At 43.0% G+C, this 21,568-nt stretch overlaps 1 protein-coding gene across 6 annotated transcripts in view; it reads right to left on the reverse strand.

Annotated features, from left to right (window-relative positions):
- TAF12 (TATA-box binding protein associated factor 12) overlaps positions 1 to 21,568 on the reverse strand; it is a 44,743-nt gene that overhangs the window by 16,290 nt on the left and 6,885 nt on the right. For 2 of the 6 annotated variants that reach the window (XM_080655796.1, XM_080655793.1), the window contains exon 1: positions 4,546 to 4,638. The exons of 1 other annotated variant lie outside the window; for it this stretch is intronic. The gene's annotated coding sequence lies outside the window, so the exon portion shown is untranslated. Of the gene's footprint in view, positions 1 to 4,545; positions 4,664 to 21,568 lie in introns of those variants that run through there. 3 more of the 6 variants (XM_080655792.1, XM_080655794.1, XM_080655797.1) reach the window with 3 other exon arrangements.

Consider the following 21,568-nt stretch of genomic DNA (forward strand, 5'->3'; position numbering starts at 1 on the left):
TTCATAATTGCCAAAAACTGGAACAATCCAGATAGATGTCCTTCAACTGGAGAATGGATAAACAAACTAGGTTTATCTATACAATGGAATACAACTCAGCAATAGAAAGGAAGAACTACTGATACATGCAACAACATGGATAATCTCAAATGTATTATGCTAAGTGAAAGACACAAGACTCAAAAGGTTACTTAATGTATTATTCCATTTATCTGACACTCTGGAAAAGGCAAAGCTATATGGATGGAGAGCAGATCAGTTGTTGCCAGGGATTTGGGTGGGAGAGGGTTTATCTACAAAGGAGCAGCGTGAGGGAAATTTTTGGGGTGGTGGAACTGAGAGGTAACCAGAGTGCTATGGTGCTCACATGACAATATGCACTTGTTACAACTCACAGAACCATACCCCCCAAAGGGAGAATTTTATGGTACATAAATTTAAAAAACAAAGTATCACAACCTGATCAGAATGGTCAATGGCTCCCCAATGATCTGTTTACTGACAACTTTCATCAAGGCCAATGTGGATGAGGTTGACCAAGTATAATGGAATGAAGTGACCAATAATAATCTGAATTCCATTATGTAATGTACCATGATTGCCTCTGGGCTACTCAAATTTCTAACACTCATGTCCTTAAAATGCCAAGAGATAGGGATGTACTGCTGTGTAAAAACAGGCATTAACTCTGGGAGAGTTTGAGAGAACAATTATAATAGTAAACCCTTACTAGCACCTATTATGCGGAAATCACGTGCTATGGGATTCACAAAGTCCAGAAAAGTCCATGCCCAGTAATCTACTTTGAAAAGTAGTTAATAATTTTATCAAAACAAGATTATATGGCTGCGAGTAACCCATCACATTTAAACTATTGTTAATTGACTGAGGATGGCAAGCCCTATTTTTGCTTTTTTTTTTTTTTTTAAACACATTTTATTGACTTTTTACAGAGAGGAAGGGAGAGGGATAGAGAGCTAGAAACATCGATGAGAGAGAAACATCCATCAGCTGCCTCCTGCACACCTCCCACTGGGGATGTGCCCGCAACCCAGGTACATGCCCTTGACCGGAATCGAACCTGGGACCCTTGAGTCCGCAGGCCGACGCTCTATCCACTGAGCCAAACCGGTCAGGGCACCTATTTTTGCTTTTAGCAACTTTGTTCCTTAAACAGAAATCCAATTGCTATGCTATTGTTCTATTAAACGGATCTGATTTTTCAGAAGGTAGGAAACCAGTGTTGACTTTGCAGTAGTCATAAGACCTGGCCTCTTCATGGAGGAAAAAAAAAAAAAAAAAGACCTAGCCTTCTCTCTGCCATCTGTTCCATTAATAGAATTTTTTTTTAATGAAGAAAATAGGAGAATAGAAGGCCAAATTGGGTTTTACACCATTTTACCTTAGAAATGTTTAGAAAGTTACTATTTAAACAAAATACGGAGACAAGGGGACTATCAGCCTGATAGCACAAAAGCCCTATTACTGTGGTGCATGACTTGACTTAATGACTGGGTTTTCTACTTGGTTGTTTATTTCCTCACTGGCTTCTAGATGTAACCAAATGAGCTCAGATTTCTCAGCCTAAATGAACCAAAAGGAATCAATTAATTGCAGTCTAAGACTGGAGAGCAAGAGAAATACAGGTTTCCCCTCACCAGTTTTTGGACTAGTTTGATCCTATTTAGATGGTTTTGACTTAATACAAAGGCAGTACAGTACAGTGGTAAAGGGCATGGACTCTGATGACCAAAATTGGGTTCAGGTACCAATTTTGACACATATTAACTTTATGTCCTTGAGCAACTTACCTAATCTCTTTCTGCTTCAATTTCCTCATCTCTAAGATAAAATTAATCATAAAGTATACCTTATGGGATTGTTGTGAAAATTCACTAAGTTTATGTATCTAAAGCAGTTAAAGTGTGTGTTACAAAGAACATGTTTTAAACATGTTTGCTAATATATGCTCTCCTCTTCTAAATGTTAGTTATAAAGATCAGAGTGTTAAAACTAAAAGGCATCCTATAACTATTTTATGACTATAGACATTAGAAAAAGGAAGTGGATTGAAATAAAACAGTAGTGGCAAATGGTTACAAGGAAACTTATATGAGGTGCTGGATACCATCCTACTTCTGCCACTGAGTTGAGCTCCCTGTGACCAGAGTTTCTACTGGCAAATTCTAAAGTCCATTCTAGCTCTAACAATTAGTGTGTAAGATTTTAAATTAAGCTGTATGTACAGAGTTCAAAGTTTGTCTTCTGCCTCCAACACCCCTGTTTTACTGTGCAGACTGTAAGTACTGTTGATATGTCCCCTCCAAAGTATTTTGGGGCTTTCCACAAAAACCTCTGGTCAAAACTGCACTGAGTGTCTGCCCCCTGGTGGCCAGTGTGCATCATGGCAACCGGTTGTCCCACGGTTCAGTCGATTTGCATAATAGCCTTTTATTATCATTAATTAATCTTATAATTTGGTGTAAGTTTTGATCACTGACATACAGTATACCCACTTGCAAATAGCACAGGCTAACTCACTGGGAAAAAAATAGTTTCAACTAAGTTAGCCCAATTTCCCCAATCATCTAGTTCACGTTACAATTGTAAAGTTTAAGCTCTTGATTCAAATTGGCCTTTGTTGGCCTCCCAAAAAGTTCTATTCAGGTCTTGTTTTTCTACCTTGAATATCTATGCTTCTTTAAAAGTACACAAATTTAAAAAGATAAAAACAAAAAATAATACAGATTAAAACACAGGGATTTCAATCTTAAATACCACACTACATAAGTACCCTAATAAGTTATAGTACTTGATACTGAGTCTTAAGGAGGAAGGGTGCTTTCATTCGATGATATGCTTTGTATAACTATTCCTTCTATTTTGATGATGGGCAAACTCAGACATGAAGAGAAATCCACTTAGAAAAGTAGAAAAAATTTTTAGTCAAACACAAAACTGGGTTTGACTGGGGCTGGACCACTTAGTCCTTGTGATTTCAGGCAAGGTACTTAACCTCTCTGAACCAATTTCCTTATCTGTACAATGGGACTAACAATATCTAACGTGTGGGGCTGTAAGTGGTAATTAAATGGTATAATACTTGAAAGTGCTTTTATGATGGTGCCTGGTTAGCCTGAGTAGGTTTCAGTCCAAGATACTGTTGAAGAAGAGAAGTGATATTGGTCCAAGTCTCCCTGCCAACCTTATCTAAAAGCAGCCATCTCCAGTGAGTGCTTATGCTAAAAATACAGGGTACAGCTTATGTATCTGCAACTTTCTAAATGGCTTACGACATATTTTGGGGGAGGGATGAGCTTCATTTAAAGGTTTCTTAACTGGTAGTGACAGTCACTGTATCAATGTCAATACAGTATCAAGACTAAAAATAAAGTAGTAAAATCTTGGAAAATTCCCTCTGAGGTTTGAAGTTAGAGTAGATAGATTCCAGAAGCATGTTTTCAAGGGATATTAACCAAGCATTTCCTATTTGCTATGTACAGTAGGGTACTGCTCCAAAATCATGATCTAATCCAAACTGCTTCACTGTGATCCTATGCCCTCTTTACATGTCAAATAGGGATTTTAAAAAAGATTATCTTTCGGGCCCTTCCTTCCATCTCTGAGATCAGGGTTGAGTGGAATGGAATTTAAAGCACTTGTCAAGTATATAACTGCGTTCAAACTGCTTCAACTTCACATCAGAGTTTCGCAAGATTGATGCAGAAAACGAAGATGCTTGCATGTGGGCTTCCTAGATTAAGTATCTGATACAAAAAAAGCCTGGCAAAGGCCAAGTAGGCAGAGCGAAGGAGTCATCTTCCCACGAATACATCCCTCACCACGCTGGGTTCAGAGAATATGAGGGGTGGGGAATGGATCACTATATCTTTTCCAAACTCTCTCCTTTTCCCTTAGAGGCTGTTCTTACAGCCAGGGCCCCCGAACCTCTCCGCTTTTAGAAGTTCGGGTTCTCACAGTTGTGTTCCCTCAGCTACTTCGGAGCCTCCAAGCCCCGATCCTGTACCCAGGGAAGCCCGACTTCATTGACCGCTCCTGTTCCTACCAAACCCAAATGTTCTCTTACTTTTTCGCCCCTCAACGATCTAAGTCTTTGCTGCTCTGTTTCTGAGTCCTTAGGCGCATGGGTCTTCACTGTCTGTCCCGCTTCTGCCTCTTAGGAGTCCAAGTCCTCACAGCTCCGCTTTTACCTCTCAGGAGCCCGGGTCCTCACGCCCGGTTCCGTTCCGACCCCTCTCCTCTCAGGAGCGCGGGTCCTCACAATCCTGTCCCTCTTAGACTGCTTTCCCTCAGGAGCCGGAGAACTCACATCTGTCCCCGTTCCCTAAGTCCCGTCTGGAGCCCGGGTTCCTACAGCCGCCTCTTCTCCGATCCCCGATCCCCTCAGTCCCGTCCCAAGAGCCTGATTCCTCACAGTCCCGTCTCCGCCACAATCTGCCTCTTCAGACACTGACCCACTGTGGGTCTGGGTACTGACTCCCTCCTCCCGCTCTTCTTCCTCAACTGCCAGGGCCCAAGACTCACAGGCAGCAGGTCTATCTCCCCATGATATGCGGAGACTGCCCCAGTGAAGCGATCGTCTCGGCAGCCGGTCCGACTGCTCGGCCCTCCCCGAGTACTTCCGGCACCGCTCCCCGCCTCCAACCCGGAAACGCGCGGCTCTTCCGGCCGGCGGGCGCGCGCCTGAGCTGCGCAGGCGTAGATAGGCCTGGGACGACACGTGGTCGCAGTACAGTGCTGTGGCTGAGCTCCGCCGCTTCGGCTTTTTCCCGCTGGTGTTGGCTGGAAGTCTGGGCAGGCTCAGCGCCTTCTACAAGCTTTAGGAACCCTGACCTAGTTGTTTCTAGCCGACTCCGCCTGTCGTATATATCGCTACCATGACCGGTAATTGATGCCCTCTTATGAGTTAGAGGTCGCCATTTTTGTATGGTGCCTTTGTAGCGATAGCAGGACCGGGATCATCACCCGGGACAGCAATACCCCGTAGGTATCCTGTTGGACCCCGTGTGTGTGTGTGTGTGTGTGTGTGTGGCGTGGAGGGGTGGGGGGAGTTGGCAGGAGAACCTAAGGACCAGAGAGACCGATTGTGCCTGCGAATTGGCAATTAATAACAATAATGACTGAGCGCTGTCAGAACTTTGCCAAGCCCTTCACCGCTGGTAAATCTTTATATATATATATATATATATATATATATATATATATATATATATATATATATATATATATATATATATTTAAGAAAACTTTTAAAAATATATTTATTGATTTCAGAGAGGAAAGGAGAGGGAGAGATAGAAACATCAATGATGAAAGAGAATCATGGATGGACTGGCACCCACCCCCTGCCCTTCCCGCCTCCCCCCATCCCCCAGCGCGCTAGCCAGGCAGGTGACCCATAAGAATTCCACTGTGACCTCCTGTTTCATAGGCTGAGGCTCAACCACTGAGCCACACCGGGGCCCCGGATAAATCTTTTAATGGTTTAAAGGAAACCTGTGAGGTGGGTGGAGGTGGAAGAGGGGATAGGGGGGATAAATGGTAATGGAAAGTAAAATGAGTAAAGGAAAGCTGTAAGAGATAAAGCCAGGTCCTAGCTAATAAGTTTTGAGTCTCTGTTTGAACTCGGAATTCTCCAAACCCTGTCCTCTAACCATTAAACTGATTCTTTCCGTTAGTTCATCCGTCAAATTCTTGGTGAGAAATGCTGCATTTAGCAGATGCTAGACTTGTAAACAAGACCGGGTACCAGCCTAAGTCCTTCTGGAGCCCAGGTCCCCACACTAAGATGGTAAAACATAAAGGAATGTAAAAAGGGCTGTGACAGTCCAGAGCAAGTGACTGTAACTGCCAGCAGGAATGGAGAAGAGCTGCCTTCTATATTTTCCCATCCTCGTCCTAACAAATTTCTAATCCACCCTTATACTGCCACCTATCCAAATTTAAGGAATCTTCACCATTAGGCTCCAAGCCATCTTCCTAGTCTTACTTTCCTGCCATTGCTGTCTTCATTCTAAAAGTCTAGCATACCATTTTTTTATTTTTGCACTCCTATCCATGTTTTTAAGACCTTGTTTAAAAGTACATTCATTCAACAAATAGATTGTTTATTGTGCACCCAGCTTTTTGCTAGGTGCTTGGTGTCAGTAAATAAGACAAACACTATCCTTATCCTTAGAGATTTTACAGTCTGAAGTGGGGAAACATTACTAGCAAGTACACAGAAATGTAAAATGAGAGAATACCAGAATAAACTAGATTTATCTAGCTGGGTGATACCCTGAGGTATGACACAGCTTATTCAAGGACCAAGTTGACTGGAGATTAATGGGTGATGGGGAGAGGCAGGCAATGAGGTTGGACAGGCAGGCAACAGGGTCAGCTTAGGTAGGACCTTGTAGGCTGTAGTGGGGACATAGGATTTTATTTATTGTGCAATGGGAAGGCATTGGAGGATTGAGCAGAGGTCAAAAGAATTTTTATTTTTTTTAGGGGATGACTGGTGGAGTACCCAGCAGACACAGTTGACAGCTCCTGTATCTAGGCTTCCACTAGTTTATACTACACATCTGCTTCCTATTATAGTGTACCAGGGTCCTCAAACTACGGCCCGTGGGCCACATGCGGCCCTCCGCGGACATTTATCCGGCCTGCCAGGTGCCGCTGCCTGTCCTGCTTAGCAGCCAACTCATCCCGGGCCTGCAGTGCGCATAGGAATTTGTTCATAGTTTTTTTTTTAAACTATAGTCCGGCCCTCCAATGGTCTGAGGGACAGTGAACTGGCCCCCTGTTTAAAAAGTTTGAGGACCCCTGGAGCTGTTTACATGACTCCTTCTCCTGCAGCTTCTACTTTGTAGAGGTCAGGGACCTCCATATATTATTATACTATATTAAGGAAAGTAAAAGGCCTAACAGTCTATATTATTTGTTTTTTAAAAATCTATGTGATGGCCCTGGCTAGTTTGGCTCAGTATAGAGTGTCAGCCTGCAGACTGAAAGGTCCTGGGTTCGATTCTGGTCAAGGGCACATGCCTGGGTTGTGGACTTGACCCCCAGTAAGAGGTGTGCAGGAGGCAGTCGATGAGATAATTCTCTTTCATCATTGATGTTTCTATCTCTCCCTCTCCTTCTCTGAAATCAATAAAATATATATATATTTTAAAAATCTATGTGATGGCCCTAACCGGTTTGGCTCAGTGGATAGAGCATCAGCCTGCAGACTGAAAGGTCCCAGGTTCGATTCCGGTCAGGGGCATGTACCTTGGTTGCGGGCACATCCCCAGTGGGTGGTGTGCAAGAGGCAGCTGATCGATGTTTCTCTCTCATCCATGTTTCTAACTCTCTATCCCTCTCCCTTCCTCTCTGTAAAATATCAATAAAATATATTTTTAAAAAAAGTATTTTAATTACACAATAATAATCCATTATGCTTTTAAAAGTTGGAACATTACAGGTCAATCTAAAGTCTTATGTGTCATTGGCCCCCATCCTGAGTCCCCTCTTTCCTTCTCAGAGGTAATCACTGATGTTTGTTCTTCCAGATATTTTTTTAAAAATACACAAACCTGGGCCATAGAAAACATAGCAACACTTATATATACATGTGTGTGCTCTTTATTACATTAATGGTATCCTGCAGTACCTGATACTCTATTCAACACCACTTTTTCACTATTTTTATATCTGTTGATAAAGACCTACTTCAACATTCCAAGTACAGTATTGCTTTTTTTCTTTCTTTCATGCTGTGCCTTATTCTGCACCTCTCATCAGTGTGGTTTTTTAAAAAAATCACCTGAGGATTTTTTTTTTAATTGATTTTAGAGAGCGGAAGGGGGAGCTAGAGAGAAACATGGATATGGATATGTTGCCTCTCTTACCTGCCCACCGGGGATCAAACCGCAACCTAGGTATGTGCCCTGATCTGGAATGGAACCCACGACCTTTTGGTGTACAAGAGGATGCTCTAACCGTCAGTGTTTTTTATGTTTAACTCCTTGAAAGGGCATCAGATAACATTCTATTTTATGAACACACCACATTCTGCTAATCCATTGTAATGAGGAAGGTTAGGCTGCTCCGTTTTTCGCTCTTACGATGATCACGTGCCTTTGGTGCTCGCATACGTTAGTGTTTTTTCAGTTTTAATAAGCGTAGGATTTGTGTTTTCCCAGATAGGTACCTATAGCCCCCGAGAAGCGGAGGGCAGGAGCAGCGACCCGCCCACTGCAGCGGAGAGAGCTCAGTTCCCCCTTCTCCCTCCGCAACCGGTCTTCTCCGCCCCTTCCTCTGTTCCCAGGGCACCTTCCCAGCAAGCACTGCGGTATTTGCATATCGACTAAGTTTTTTCCTTTGCTTCCAAATAAAAATAAAAAGACAAATCAGAATCTCTTTGTAAAGCATTCCATCTGACTCATAAGATCTTGAAATTTCCTCCTCAATTTCTGGAGCATAGAATAGGAGTTTGTAAACAGTTCTTTTTCTTCACTTTTATCATAATAGGGGTTCGCTAACACTGCCTCCTTGCTTTCAGGCCGGCAAGGCAAAAAGGGCTTCTGTCGTGAGTGGCACATGTAGAGCAGCCTGATTGCTCTACGTGCGGAATCGACATCAAGAGATTTCGGAAGCATAATTTTTTGGTAATTGGGCAGCTAGTGATCGTTGGTCCTGGCGCCCGTGCTGTAAGGTACAAAGAAAGTAAGCTAGTTTTTTGTTGTAGCGTAGCCAGAAGAAGTATTTATTTCTGCATGTTGAAGGAGGCATTGTGCGCTAAGTTTATGTTCTTTCTGTAATCTTTACTCTTCAAAAACATAGAGCTAATAGTTTAAAACACCAATTAGGTAGCACTCTCTTACTGCTGGTAGCAACAACCTTTCTGGACAGCAATTCAGCAACACACATTCCATCTCCTAAGTTTGTATCCTCCTATGTAAGATTATGTTTAAGCTGTTTATCGGTAAGGGTTCATTCATTCTATAGTTAATTTTTTAATACATTTTTATTGATTTCAGAAAGGAAGGGAGAGGGATAGAGATTAATTCTAATAGTAAATGTGTATTGTACTCCAACGGACCCAGTCCAGTGCCTGACTACACAAGGCTTAAATTTAATGAAGGGAGAGAATAGCAAAGGGAGAATAACACTGAATTGGGCTCTGAGTGGGATGTATGGGAAAGCTTTCCTGAGGCAAATACTTTGAAGCTAAAACCTAAAGAATAAATAGAAGACAATCAGGCAAAGTGGTAGGGAAGGGCTGTTTAAGTAAAGCCAAAGCCTTGAGGGAGAATGTGCTGCAGTCCAAGAAAGGCCAAGATGTTCAGAGTGAAACCATCCACTTGGCAAGACAGAGGGAAGTCTGAAGACTACACTGAGGCCTGGGATGTTCATTACAGTGTTTATTTGTGTGTGTGTGCATATATATATATATATATATATATATATATATATATATATATGGTTGATGTTATTACAGATGTCTTCTATTCCCTCCCCCCTTTACTCCTCTCCACCCAGCCTCTACCCACCCCCAGGTTTTTAGCACCCTATTGCTTGTGTCCATGGGCTATGCATATAAGTATGTACGTTTTTTGGTTTGTCTCTCCTTGTCCCTCCATCCCCACATTGAGGTATCAGTCTGCTCCATGCTTCCATGCTTCGGTTCTTATTTTGTTGATCAATTCATTTTGTTCATTAGATTCCATGCAGTGTTTTTTTATAAAGCAGAAGAAATGAAAAATTGCCTACACCAGGTATCTGCAAAGGGCCAGATATAGTACATACTTTAGATTTTGTGACCTTATAGTCTTTGCTAGCCACTCAACTCTACTGTTGCAAAACAGTAAAAGATGATATATAAACAAATGAGTATAGCTGTATTCCAATAAAACTTCATTTATGGCCGAAACCGGTTTGGCTCAGTGGATAGAGCGTCGGCCTGCGGACTGAAGGGTCCCGGGTTCGATTCCGGTCAAGGGCATGTACCTTGGTTGCGGGCACATCCCCAGTGGGAGGTGTGCAGGAGGCAGCTGATCGATGTTTCTCTCTCATCCATGTTTCTGACTCTCTATCCCTTTCCCTTCCTCTCTCTGTAAAAAAATCAATAAAATATATTTTTAAAATAAAAAATAAATAAATAAATAAATAAACTTCATTTATGGACACTGAAATTTAAATTTCATATAATTGACACATGTCATGAAATAGTATTCTTTGTTTTTTACTTTATAAAAATGTTTTTATTTCTTTTTAGAGAGAGAGAGGAAGGTAGAAGGATTGGCTGCCTTCTGCATGCTTCATACTGGGGATCAAGCCCCAGTGCTGACTGCCCTACTACTGACTGGGAATTGAACCAGGGACCTTTTGGTTCATGGGTGGATGCTCAACCACTGAGCCCACCAGCCAGGCTACTTTTTTATTTTTTTAAATATATTTTATTGATTTTTTACAGAGAGGAAGGGAGAGGGATAGAGAGTTAGAAACATCGATGAGAGAGAAACATCGGTCAGCTGCCTCCTGCACACCCCCTCCCTGGGATGTACCTGCAACCAAGGTACATGCCCTTGATCAGAATTGAACCTGGGACCCTTCAGTCCGCAGGCCGACGCTCTATCCACTGAGCTAAACCGGCTAGGGCTGGGCTACTTTTTTATATAGAACTTGTACAATATATTTCTCTTCATTTGCAATATTTTGTCCATAACTTAACATCCTTTTTACAGGATGAATTCAGCTGATATTATGGAATCAAATAGGAAAAATTCAAAATCATAATCACGGAAGAAAACAAATTAAAAACGATGATGAAAGTGGAAACCGGTTTGGCTCAGTGGATAGAGCGTCAGCCTGCAGACTGAAGGGTCCCAGGTTCGATTCCGGTCAAGGGCATGTACCTTGGTTGCGGGCACATCCCCAGTGGGAGGTGTGCAAGAGGCAGCTGATCGATGTTTTTCTCTCATCGATGTTTCTAAGACTCTCTCCCTCTCCCTTCCTCTCTGTAAAAAAATCAATAAAATACATTTAAAAAAAAAAAATGATGATGAAAAATGTCACTCCTCTGGTTAGGAACAGTGTCTTTTTGTATAATATATACTAGAGGTCCGGTGATCAGGTTCCCCAACTCCCAGCCTCCCTGCCTCCTCCTTCCTGGCTCCCTCAGCACCCTGCTGGTCGCCTGCCATGTTTCGCGCTGCCCCCTGGTGGTCAGCGTATGTCATAGTGAGTGATTGAACTCCTGGTCTCCTGGTAGAAATCCCGAGGGGACAATTTGTATGTTAGCCTTTTATTATATAGTATGATTTGGAACAGAATTTCTTTATAGATCAGGCACATGTTTCCATAACACCTTTATTCCTGCTGTTTTTATCTCATTTCAGTCAGTCCTGCCCCAAGGATGATCAAAGGTATGCTGGTCCTGATGGAATTCTGTTCTTTCAGATACTGCTGGTACCTGTTGGGGACCAGGTGTTGAGGGAGCCACCAGCCTTGATAGGGCCAGGGAAGCAGGAGCTGGCTCAGCAGCACCAGCTAGTGACTGGAAGCAGCGGGGGTAGGATGCAGGAATGTCAGGCCAGGTGGGCACTTCAGGAGAGAGCAATAGTTGTGTGTGAGGGGAAACCTTATTTATTTATTTTATTAGGGGAAAACTTATGTAACAAAGTGAAATGCTACTCTCTCTGACTCCATCTTAACTCTAACCTGCATTTGCCCCATGGCCTTCAGGCAAATAGCTCCTGCTATAGATATGCTAATTTTAGAGAAATTTGGCTTGAGGCTTGAATTTTTGGCAAAGATTTTTAGGAGCCTCCAGACCAGACTCAGATTAGCAGGGGATTGGAAACAATGAGATTTAGAGATTCCCTATTCTTCCTTAGATCCCAGTTGACACCTAGATGTCTGAGGTCTCACACACTTCTTACTCCACCTCATCTCCCTTCCCTTAACATAAAAGAAGCCTGAATTCTGGACTCTTGAGATAGATTTGAGAAAACTTTAAGGACCCCATCTTTTTGAGCTGGCACCTTCTCAATCAATAAAACTTTCCTTACTCTAAACTCTGATGTTTTGAATATTGGCATTTGAAGCATAGGCCACATGTACCTTGAGCCAGTAACACTTGTTCTATGTAGAGATACCAGAATAGCAAGGGTGGTATATAGTGAGAAGCTATGAAGAGACAGCATTTATTTACAACTTACCTTCTTGATGGGAGGATGGGAAGCAAAGCTGGTAGCAACTACCACAAGGAGAGTGACAGGTGCCCTGCCCATCTGTCCCCACTTGACTCAGAGGTATGGGTATGACGAGGTTAAGCAGTGAGTTGCACCCTCACCACTTCTGAGTCTGAGCCCAAGGTATGGGACCTCTTGTTTTCCCTCCTTACTGTGAATCCTACTTGTGTCTGGGTGGTGTAGAATGTGGTGCCTTTTCTTGGGATGCAGGCAGAGCATAAAATGAGAAAAAGGTTTCTACCAAGCCAGCAGTACCTGCCTACTCACATCCCAACACCATGGGAGATCAGGCCAGCCCCAGGGTGATGGACTCCAGATCACCGAGTTTCAGGACCTGCCCTGTTTCTGTCTTCTTTCAATTCTCCTTTTCAAAACGGGCCTATTTGTGTGAGGATTTAATTCTAAAGTTGCAGAAGAAGGTCTCTATACCTCAGCCTCCTGACCCAGAAGGCAAAACTATTCTTCTTTTTTTTTTTTTTTAAATATATTTTATTGATTTTTTACAGAGAGGAAGGAAGAGGGATAGATAGTCAGAAACATCGATGAGAGAGAAACATCGATCAGCTGCCTCTTGCACACCTCCTACTGGGGATGTGCCCGCAACCAAGTTACATGCCCTTGACCGGAATCGAACCTGGGACCCTTCAGTCCGCAGGCTGACGCTCTATCCACTGAGCCAAACCGGTTTTGGCTAAAACTATTCTTCTTTTGATATTTTTTTTCTGCTATCCATTTAAAAATGTGAAAACATTGTTAGGTTCTCAGGCAACAGCCGGGAAGCTATAGTTTACTGGCCCCTGGCCTACAAATTCAAGAGCAAAAAGAGCCTGGGTAAACCAAATATGGGATAGCCACACAATGGAATACCATGTACTCATTAAAGTTTTGAAACATTCCCTAGCTGGTTTGGCTCAGTGGATAGAGTGTAGGCCTGCGAACTGAAAGGTCTCAGGTTCGATTCCAGTCAAAGGCACATGCCCGGGTTGTGGGATCGATCCCCAGTGGGGGACTTGCAGGAGGCAGCCGATCAATGATTCTCTCTCATCACAGATGTTTCTCTCTCTCTTTCTCCGTCTTCCTTCCTCTCTGAAATCAATAAAAATATATTTAAAAATAAAAATAAGCCCTAGCCCAGTGGTCGGCAAACTCATTAGTCAACAGAGCAAAATATCAACAGTACAACGATTGAAATTTCTTTTGAGAGCCAAATTTTTTAACTTAAACTTCTTCTAACACCCTTCTTCAAAATAGACTCGCCCAGGCCGTGGTATTTTGTGGAAGAGCCACACACAAGGGGCCAAAGAGCCGCATGTGTCTTGCGAGCCGCAGTTTGCCGACCACTGCCCTAGCCGGTTTGGCTCAGGTTCAGTTCTGGTCAAGGGCATGTACCTTGGTTGCGGACACATCCCCAGTGGGGGGTGTGCAGGAGGCAGCTGATCAATGTTTCTGTCTCATCTATGTTTCTTTCTTTTTTTTTTTTTTAAATCAATGTTTCTAACTCTCTATCCTTCTCCCTTCCTCTCTGTAAAAAATCAATAAAATATATTTTAAAAAATAAAATAAATAAAAATAATAATTTAAAAAAATGTTGAAACAGCCCGGCTGGTGTGGTTCAGTGGTTGAGCATCAACCCAAGAACCAGAAGGTTGCTGGGTCAATTTCCTGTCAGGGCACATGCCTGGGTTGTGGGCCCAATCCCCAGTAGGGAGCGTACAGGAGGCAGTCAACGATTCTTTCTCATCATATTTTTATTGATTTCAGAGAGGAAGGGAGAGGGAGAGAGAGACAGAAACATCAATGATGAGAGAGAAGCATCGATTGGCTGCCTCCTGCACACCCCCCACTGCGGATCAAGCCCACAACCAGGGCATGTGCCCTGACCCAGAATTGTGAATCGAACTGTCCCTCCTGGTTCATAGGTCGATGCTCAACCACTGAGCTATGCTGGCCTGGCTAAAATTATAGAGCTCTTAGAAAAAAACAGGAAAAAGCTTCATGACATTGGATTTGTTACTGATTTCTTTTTCTTTTCTTTTTTTTGGTTAATCCTCACCAGAGGATATTTTTTCCACTGATTTTTAGAGTGGAAGAGAAAGGGAGAGACAGAGAGAGAGAAACATCGATGAAAGGGAGAGACATCTATTGGTTGTCTCCCGTGCACATGCACTGCAACCAGGTCCGGGATCAAGCCTGCAACCAAAGTACAAGTCCTTGACTGGAATTGAACCTGCGACCTGAGGGCCAACACTCTAACCACTGTGTAAAACTGGCTAGGACTGATTTTTTTTTTACATTGATTTTAAAAAATATACTTTTATTGATTTCAGAGAGGAAGGGAGAGAGAGAAACATCAGTGATGAGAGAATCATTGATTGGCTGACTCCTGCACACCCCCTACTGGGGATCGAGCCCACAACCCAGGCATGTGCCCTTTTTTCGGAATTGAACCTGGGACCCTTCAATGCCCAGGCTGATGCTCTATCCACTGAGCAAAACCAGCCAGGGCTAGGACTGATTTCTTAAATATGACACTAAAAGCACAAGAAACAAAAGGAAGAATAAGCAAGGTGGACTTCATAAAAATTTAAAACTTTTGTGCATCAAAGGCCACTACTGCCCAGCCGGTGTGGCTCAGTGGTTGAGTATCAACCTATCAACCAGGAGATCCTGGTCAGGGCACATGCCCAGGTTGCAGGCTTGATCCCCAGTAAGGGGTGTGTAGGAGGCAGCCGATCAATGACTCTCTCTCATCCTTGACGTTTCTGTCTCTCCCTCTCTGAAATCAATAAAAAAAAAATTTTTTTTTAAAAAGGCCACTATCAGGAGAAGGAAAAGGCAACCTACAGACTTGGAGAAAATATTTGCAAATCACATATCTGATAAGAGGTTAATATCCAGAATATATAAAGAACTACAACTCAACAATAAAAAAGGGAACACAATTCAACAATAGACAAAAGACTTGAATACTCATTTCTCTAAAGATATACAAATGGATTATAAGCACATGGAAAGATGCTCAACATCATTAATCATTAGGAAAATGCAAATCAAAACCACAATGAGATACCACTTCATACCTATCAGCATGGCTGCTATAAAAAAAATAGAAAATAACAAGTATTGATAAAAATGTGAAGAAATTGGAATCCTTGTGCACTGTTGGTAGGAATGTAAAGTGATACAACCATTGTGGAAAACATTATGGTGATTCCTGAAAATACCAGATTTAGAATTGCCTATGACCCAGCAATTCCACTTCTGGGTATATACCCAAAAGAACTGAAAGCAGAATCTCAAAAAGATATTTGTACACCCATATTCACAGCAGCATTATTCATTATTGCCAAAAGATGAAAGCGATAAAAATGTCCATCAAAGAATGAATGGATAAACAAAATGAATGAATAGCCACACAATGAAATACTACTTGGCCATAAAAAGGAATAAAGTTCATATACAAAGAGATACACCATGGATGAACCTTAAATGCAAAGGCCCTGACTGGTTTGGCTCAGTAGATAAAGCGTCGCGGCCTGCAGACTGAACGGTCCCGGGTTCAATTCCAGTCAAGGGCATGTACCTTGGTTGCAGGCACGTCCCCAGAAGGGGGTGTGCAGGAGGCAGCTGATCAATGTTTCTCTCCCATCGATGTTTCTAACTCTATCCCTCTCCCTTCCTCTCTGTAAAATATCAATTAAAAAATATATTAAAAAGAAAAAAAGACATGCAAAGTGAAATAAACCAGACTCAAAAGGACAAATATCACCCTGGCTGGTGTGGCTCAGTTGGGCGTCATTCCTTACACAGAGAGGTTGTCAGTTCAATTCCTGGTCAGGGCACATGCCTGAGTTGCAGGCTCGATGCTCAGTAAGGGACCTGCAGGAGGCAGCTGATTCACTCATGTCGCTATTTCTCTCTCTAAATATCAATAAACTTATTCGTTTGTTTGTTTGTTTGTTTAAATCCTCACTCAAGGATATTTTTCCATTGATTTTTAGAGAGAGTGGAAGAGAGAGGTAAAGTCAGAGAGAAATATCGATGTGAGAAAAATACATCAATTAGTTGCCTCCTGCATGAGCCCTGACCAGGGCCTGGGCTGGGGAGGAGCCTGCAACCACTATACGTGCCCTTGACCAGAATCGAACCAGGAATCCTTCAGTCCACAGGCTGATGCTCTATCCACTGAGTCAAACTGGCTAGGGCAGTGGTCGGCAACGGCGGCTCGCGAGCCACATGCGGCTCTTTGGCCCCTTGAGTGTGGCTCTTCCACAAAATACCACGGCCTGGGCAAGTCTATTTTGAAGAAGTGGCGTTAGAAGAAGTTTAAGTGTAAAAAATTTGGCTCTCAAAAGAAATTTCAATCGTTGTACTGTTGCTATTTGGCTCTGTTGACTAATGAGTTTGCCGACCACTGGGCTAGGGCAATAAACTATTTTTAAAAAGAGACAAATATCATATGATTCCAGTTATTTGTAGTACCTAAAACAAGTCAAATTCATAGAGACAGGAAATAGAATAGTAGTTAACAGGTGCTGGAGAGAGGGTGTATGGGAAGTTATTATTTAATGAACACAGAGTTTCAGCTGAGGGTGATGAAAAAGTTCTGGAAATGGATGGTGGTGATGGTTGCACAACTATAGGAATGTACTTAATGCCATTGAACCAGGGGTCCTCAAACTACGGCCCGTGGGCCACATGCGGCCCGCCGAGGACATTTATCCGGCCCGCCGGGTGCCGCTGCCTGTCCTGCTTAGCAGCCGACTCGTCCCAGGCCTGCAGTGCGCATAGGAATTTGTTCATAGTTTTTTTTTTAAACTATAGTCTGGCCCTCCAACGGTCTGAGGGACAGTGAACTGGCCCCCTGTTTAAAAAGTTTGAGGACCCCTGGAACTGTACACATGAAAATGGTTAAAACGGTAAATTCTGTGTTATGTACATTTTACCATAATTTAAAATTTTTTAAATGAATAAAATAATTTAAAGAAAAGATGGTGAAGAGCAAGATTTTGGACATGCCTATGATGTCTCTGGCACTGGGCTGGAAGCTGGTTACCAACTCAGACCAACTCAGGAGGTTTACCCTCTAGTTGACAAAACAGTGCTGCATAGGCCAAGAGACTGAGGCCCAGGAAGGGCCTTAACTATAAGGTCCTGTAGCCAAGTAGGCAGCTGACTTGACTCTGTTCTATAAGGAGGTGGATGGTGCCAGTTAGAATATTAATAGTGATACCAGCTGGCATTTTTTAAAATTTAATAAATCTTTATTGTTCAGATTATTACAATTGTTCCTCTTTTTCCCCCCATAGCTCCCCTCCACCCGGTTCCCACCCCACCCTCTGCCCTTACCCCCACCCCCCCACCACTGTCCTCATCCATAGGTGTATGATTTTTGTCCAGTCTCTTCCCGCACCCCCCACACCCCTTTCCACCCGAGAATTGTCAGTCCACTCCCTTTTTATGCCCCTGATTCTATTATATTCACCAGTTTATTCTGTTCATCAGGTTTTTTATTCACTTGATTTTTAGATTCACTTGTTGATAGATAAGTATTTGTTGTTCATAATTTTTATCTTTATCTTTTTCTTCTTCTTCCTCTTCTTAAAGAATACCTTTCAGCATTTCATATAATAATGGTTTGGCGGTGATGAACTCCTTTAGCTTTTTCTTATCTGTGAAGCTCTTTATCTGCCCTTCAATTCTGAATGATAGCTTTGCTGGGTAGAATAATCTTGGTTGTAGGTCCTTGCTGTTCATCACTTTGAATATTTCTTGCCACTCCCATCTAGCCTGCCTAGTTTCTGTTGAGAAATCAGCTGACTGTCGTATGGGTGCTCCCTTGTAGGTAACTGTTTTTCTCTTGCTGCTTTTAATATTCTCTGTCTTTTGCTCTTGGCATTTTAATTATGATGTGTCTTGGTGTGGTCCTCTTTGGATTCCTTTTGTTTGGGGTTCTGTGTGCTTCCTGGACTTGTAAGTCTATTTCTTTCACCAGGTGGGGGAAGTTTTGGTCATTAGTTCTTCAAGTAGGTTTTCAGTATCTTGCTCTCTCTCTTCTTCTGGCACCCCCATAATTCTGATGTTGATATGCTTGAAGTTGTCCCAGAGGCTCCTTACACTATCTTCAACTTTTTGGATTCTTTTTTCTTTTTTCTTTTCCGGTTGAGTGTTTTTTGCTTCTTTGTATTTCAAATCTTTGACTTGATTCTTGCGATCCTCTAGTCTGCTGTTAGATCTCTGTATAATATTTTTTTATTTCAGTCAGTGTATGCTTAATTTCTAGTTGGTCCTTTTTCATATCCTCGAGGGTCTCGCTAAATTTATCAGCCTTTTCTAGAAAACTCTTGAAAAACCTTATAACCGTGGTTTTGAACTCTATATCCAGTCGTTTGCTTTCCTCCATTTCTTTCATTTGTGACCTGTTTCTTTGTCTCCACATTTTGGCTGCTTCCCTGAGTTGATAGAGTGGCTTTGTGTGGTAGGTGTCCTATAGGGCCCAGTGGCTCAGCCTCCCCAGTTACCTGAGGTGGACACTCTTGGTGCACCCCTTTGTGGGCTGTGTGCACAGTCTTGTTGTAGTTAAGCCTTGATTGTTGTTGGTATCACTGGGAGGAATTGACCTTCAGGCCAATTGGCTGTGAGGATCAGCTGTGTCTACGCTGGGAGAACTTCTGTGCTGGAGACACGCTTATGAGAGAAGACTTGCAAAAGCCTCTGTGCTCAGCTTGGATGGGGCAGAGTCTCAGGGCGGAGCAGATAGCATTGGTTTCCCATCAGCCCTGCCCTAATAGGCCCCTGTGTCTCAGTGTCCCATGGTAATCGCTGCAAGCACCTCTGAGAAAAAGCTGCCCTCAAGTTCCGCCTGCTGCCAGACAGTCCAGTTTCTCCCCGAATGAGTCTGTGTCCCCAGAGTCTCACCCGGAACTGGAGTTCAGCGCAGTCGGGAGCTTTTGTCTCCCTCCCACTTGAGAAAGCCAGCCGCGCACTCAGTTGACCGCCCTCTCCATGTGCACGCCTTGGTACCCCTGCCTTCAGCAGTTCTTCTGAGTCTCAGTGTGCTTTTCTCTTTCCTGACAGTCCAGTTTCACCCCGTATGAGTCTGGGTCCCCAGAGTCTCGCCCGGAACTGGAGTTCAGCGCAGTCGGGAGCTTTTGTCTCCCTCCCACTTGAGAAAGCCAGCTGTGCACTCAGTTGCCAGTCCTCTCCACGTGCGCGTCTCAGTACCTCTGCCTCCTGCAGCTCCTTTGAGTCTCAGTGTGCTTTTCTCTTTCCTTCTAGTTGTAGAATTTCCACTCAGCCAGCCTTCCTGTGGTTCTGGATGATGTCCGTTTTGTCTTTTAGTTGTAGTTTTGAAATTGTTGTGCGAGGCAGGAGTTTAGGTGTTTACCTATGCCGCCATCTTGGTTTCTCTCTGGCATTTCTTGAGTGCTTACTACATTCCAGACATTATTCTAAGTCCTCATTTACTCTTCACAACCTCTGGTGAGGTATCATTAACCATCTTCCTTTTACAGATTAACAAACTGATGCAGAAACAGAGATTGATCCAAGGTCACAGAGACAGCAGGGCTTGCATCTTGTCCTCTCTGACTCCAAAACCAGAAAGCCAGCCTTTTATTTTGGTCCTGGTGGTGGACAGTGGGTAAGGGTGGGGCTGGGGTGAAGGAGGAGGTGATTCACTTGACTGTGTCTAGATTCAGTCCAGACTTTTTTCCTTGCACCCACTGGCAGAACTCCTTTTTCTCTTTTTGCCTCCTTTTCTGATTCACTCCCCATCTGTTAGGGCTTCTGGCTCCCGAGAATGTGATGCAGAGGATGGTGTAAGCTGTGGGGGATGGGGAGGCAGACCCTCAACTGCAGGCAGTCCTTCATAAACACACATTTTTTATTGTTCTGTATGTACCAGGCAATGATTAGGAGCTGGAGTCCTGCCATGAATAAAAATAGACCTTGTACCTGATCTCAAGGATATTTCATTGCAGAATGTATATGTGTGTCTGGGTGGGGGCTGAGGCTAGAGAGGAGGATGGAGTAGAAAGGGAGAGGGAATGAGGGAGGAGAGGGGAGTAGATAGAGACAAGGAACAAGATAGGTCAGGTGTCAGTAAGGATTATAAAGGAAGCCCTAGCCAGTTTGGCTCAATGGATAGAACGTCAGCCTATGGACTGAAGGGACCCAGGTTCAATTCCAGTCAAGGGCACATACCTCTGTTGCAGGCTCTTCCAGGCTCAGGCACTGGTCCGGGCTCATGCAGGAGGCAACAAATTGATGTGTTTTTCTCACATCGCTATTTTTCTCTGTCTTTCCCTCTCTCTTCCACTCTCTCTAAAAATCGATGGGAAAATATCCTCGGGTGAGGATTAAAAAGATTACAAAGGAAATGTGAGAGAGTTACTGAGAGGGGACACACTGAAGACAGAACAGAAAAGGCCTGGCTCAGGAGCTAAGACCTAGAGCAAGCATGTCAAACTTGTGGCCCATGGGCCGCATGTGGCCCACAACGAATATTTTTGTGGCCCAGCCAAGATAACGGTATGTAAGAAACGTTTTAATAAAAATTTCATAACTTAATTTTTGCAATATCCTGTTATACATAGTTATTAATAACGAACTACAATGTTCACTAATGACTGATTACTATAAGCGTGTTGCATTCATTTCCCTTACGCACCTTACACGCAGGCGCACCATTTCTCCACTAATACTACCAGCAAATATTTTAGCAGCCGATTGCCATGTCATTACTCTTGGATTGACTTGTTTTGTGTGCGCAACAGAAAATATTTCACTTTCGGAGAACAAGAAAAATAGGTTTATTTGCATTACGCTTATTAATTTGTGTAGTTATTCAGTGTCTGGTAAGTTAATGTTCAAGAAAATATATTAATTTTCATTAAAATGTTCTATTATTTTATGTTAATGATTACTCATTTATTTCAGCCCTTTGTATTCAGCATGTCTCTATCGAAATAAACCTATGTTTCTATGAAAATTGAAGCTTTTGTTTTTTTGCGGCCCACATAAACTTAAACCTTGTTTATTTGGCCCGTGATAGCCTTTGAGTTTGACATGCTTGACCCAGAGGATGAGAAAGAGCCAGCTGAAGATCTGGAAGAAAGCGTTCCAGGATTCCATGGGGAAATGTCAAGGGCAAAGGCCATGAAATAAATCTGTGTTTTGCAGGAACTTAGAGGCTACAGAGGCTGGGGCAGAGTGACAGAGAGAAAAGGAGTCAAGAGAAGATCCCAGCACCAGCTCATGTAGGGTCTTGTAGACTATGATGAGGAGTTCAAGGTTAATTCTAAGGAGAAGGAAGGCCA

This window comes from Plecotus auritus (genome assembly GCF_963455305.1).
Source record: "Plecotus auritus genome assembly, chromosome: 2".
NCBI lineage: Eukaryota > Metazoa > Chordata > Mammalia > Chiroptera > Vespertilionidae > Plecotus > Plecotus auritus.